The following is a 2,500-nucleotide window of genomic DNA, read 5'->3' as shown; positions in this document are numbered from 1 at the left end:
CCATAATAGACTAAATATACCAGAACCCGTCATACGAGCGAACCTCGGCTGTCTGAACAGTGAACACACCCTCAAAATAGCAACCAATACCAATCATTATTATTACACAGATATGACTAGTCCCTTACCAGATAAACGGTGTCGGCGACGGGAGAACGGCGCTGCTATCCAAACCCAAGTACTTCCAAACAGGTCGGCAGTGTGAGGGGATGTGTGTGTGTGTGTGTGAGTGTGTGTGTGTGTGTGTGTGTGTGTGTGTGTGTGTGTGTGTGTGTGTGTGTGTGTGTGCGTGTGCGTGTGCGTGTGTGTGTTTCTGTTGGGGGGGGGGGGGGGGGGGGAGTTCGCCAGCGGACAATCTCTTGTAGGCTACTTCTACTTCGAATTCTCCTTCCCCGTTCACATGAGGACGAGTGTGTTCATAACGAGCACAGGTTACTCTCCCGAGCTGCTTCGCGGATCCCTCGGTGGTCTGGTAACACTCTCTTTCGTTTTGTTTCACTCCTACTAAAGAATGTGACGTCTGCTCAGACGTGAAGGACAAGACCAGAGGAGGGTGAAAGGGGGAAGCCCAAAAGTTGTGCAGACCAGCCCACTGATAGCCATAATAGTAGCCTATTCTTTCTAGAAGGCTAGTCTTAAGTAGCCTACTCTTTGTAATAGCCAGCTTTTAAGTCGCCTTCTTTTTTAAGTAGCCTACTCTTTAGTAGCCTACGCTTTATAATAGCCTACTTTAAGTCGCTATACTCGTTTAGTAGCCTACTCTTTCCGGCAGGCTATTCTTTAGCAGAATACTCTTTACAGTAGACTTTTAGTCAGCTGCTCTTTATAATAGACTACTCTTTATAGCAGCAGCCTACCCTTTCATCATGTGAAGTTTTGCACCCCCGCCCCCCACCCCCCTTGAATCTCTCGATCTCCACTCGCGTCAGAATGTCGAAATTAATCGGAATTCGCAAAGCGTTACCAAACAAAGTTTAAGGAACTCAAACAACACGCTGGAATCCCACAACTAAAAAAAATGTGTGTTACTATTTTGCCAAAATAGTGTTACATATCTATTATTGTAGCCTACTTTTGCACCGTAGACTTAGGACTTAGCAGTAACAGCCCCGTATAGAGAAAACTATCTCAATCTTTTGTTTCCAGGTCTGACACGGCATAGCTGTTTGGAGAACAACTGGAAGATATAACACACACACACACACACACACACACACACACACACACACACACACACACACACACACACACACACACACACACACACACACACACACACACACACACACACACACACACCATGTCCCTCCCCAACAGCATCTGAAACACCGCCCCCCTTTCTCCTCCCATGCCACATGTTTGTACGTGCATTACACACACACACACACACACACACACACACACACACACGCACACACACACACACACACACACACACACACACACACACACACACACACACACACACACACACACACACACACACACACACACGCATGCGCACGCACACACACACCGCATGCTAATGAGTTTACAATAAAAGAAGAAGGCTAAGTTTAATTTGAATGAACATCGAAGTGGAGCCGAGCTTCGATCTTCCCTTTCTGACGCCACACGTAGAGTAGCCCTACCACAGTATGACGCCGTGTTTCTATCTCACCAATTAACCGTATGACAGTTTTTATACCATGTCTATTAAGTAGGACAGTGTTTCTCAAACCGGGGTACGTGTACCCCTAGGGGTTCTTTGAAGGATTGCAAGGGATAGCCTACTTGGGAATATTTAGTTAAGTTATTCTTTAGTTAATATTGGTTGCTACAAAAATGGTAAAACCATTCAACCTTAATAAAATGGGTTGATTCGGATTACCACCTTATAAAATTAAGTATGCTAAATCTGAACACTATCATACACAAGTTGTAAATATTTCCAATGGATGACAACATTTAAAAAGGAAGCACAAGCCAATGTTTCCCACTAAGTATTCTCACCGAATAACATGCCCAAATATTATTTATGATCATTGAATTGTTTTCAGTTTTGTACTGGTGAAAGGGGTAAGCTGCTTTGCTGGAGAAAAAACCCAGCATATAGGGGTTGGCTACATTAGCAAGAAAAAAAAATAGTTTAGAAACACTGATAGGACACTGACTTCCTAACGAGGCTTTGCTTCCTTCCACGCGTATATAATGTCTTAGGCTACGAATAACACCAAGCGGGAAAACAGATCGCCAAATTAGATTGCATCAATAGGTTTGTTGGTGATGACTGCACAACATTATCTTATCGCCACTTAGTTATGGGAATTGTATACGTTGCGGGACTGTTGCCCAATATTAAAAAACAACAACGGGAGGAGCCGAGTTCTCCGGTCTCATTCTCGCAATACCGTCATTATATTTCAAGGCTACAATAAACTTTGCTTAAGGTGTCTGTAAGATACAATCTTAAAATCCGCGGATCTACTGTAACCGATTCTCTCAAGGCGAAATCGCAACC

General features: G+C 44.0%; 1 protein-coding gene across 7 annotated transcripts in view; it reads right to left on the bottom strand.

The window, feature by feature from the left end:
- Positions 1–2,500, bottom strand: part of LOC130391827 (zinc finger protein 516-like) — a 41,498-nt gene that overhangs the window by 38,544 nt on the left and 454 nt on the right. For 3 of the 7 annotated variants that reach the window (XM_056602130.1, XM_056602127.1, XM_056602133.1), the window contains exon 1: positions 129–268. The exons of the other annotated variants lie outside the window; for them this stretch is intronic. The gene's annotated coding sequence lies outside the window, so the exon portion shown is untranslated. Of the gene's footprint in view, positions 1–128; positions 269–2,500 lie in introns of those variants that run through there. 7 annotated transcript variants of the gene reach the window in all.

Source organism: Gadus chalcogrammus, chromosome 11, assembly GCF_026213295.1.
Source record: "Gadus chalcogrammus isolate NIFS_2021 chromosome 11, NIFS_Gcha_1.0, whole genome shotgun sequence".
NCBI classification, from domain to species: domain Eukaryota; kingdom Metazoa; phylum Chordata; class Actinopteri; order Gadiformes; family Gadidae; genus Gadus; species Gadus chalcogrammus.
Note: the sequence above shows the minus strand (reverse complement) of the source record. Positions and strands in the feature narration are given on the sequence as shown.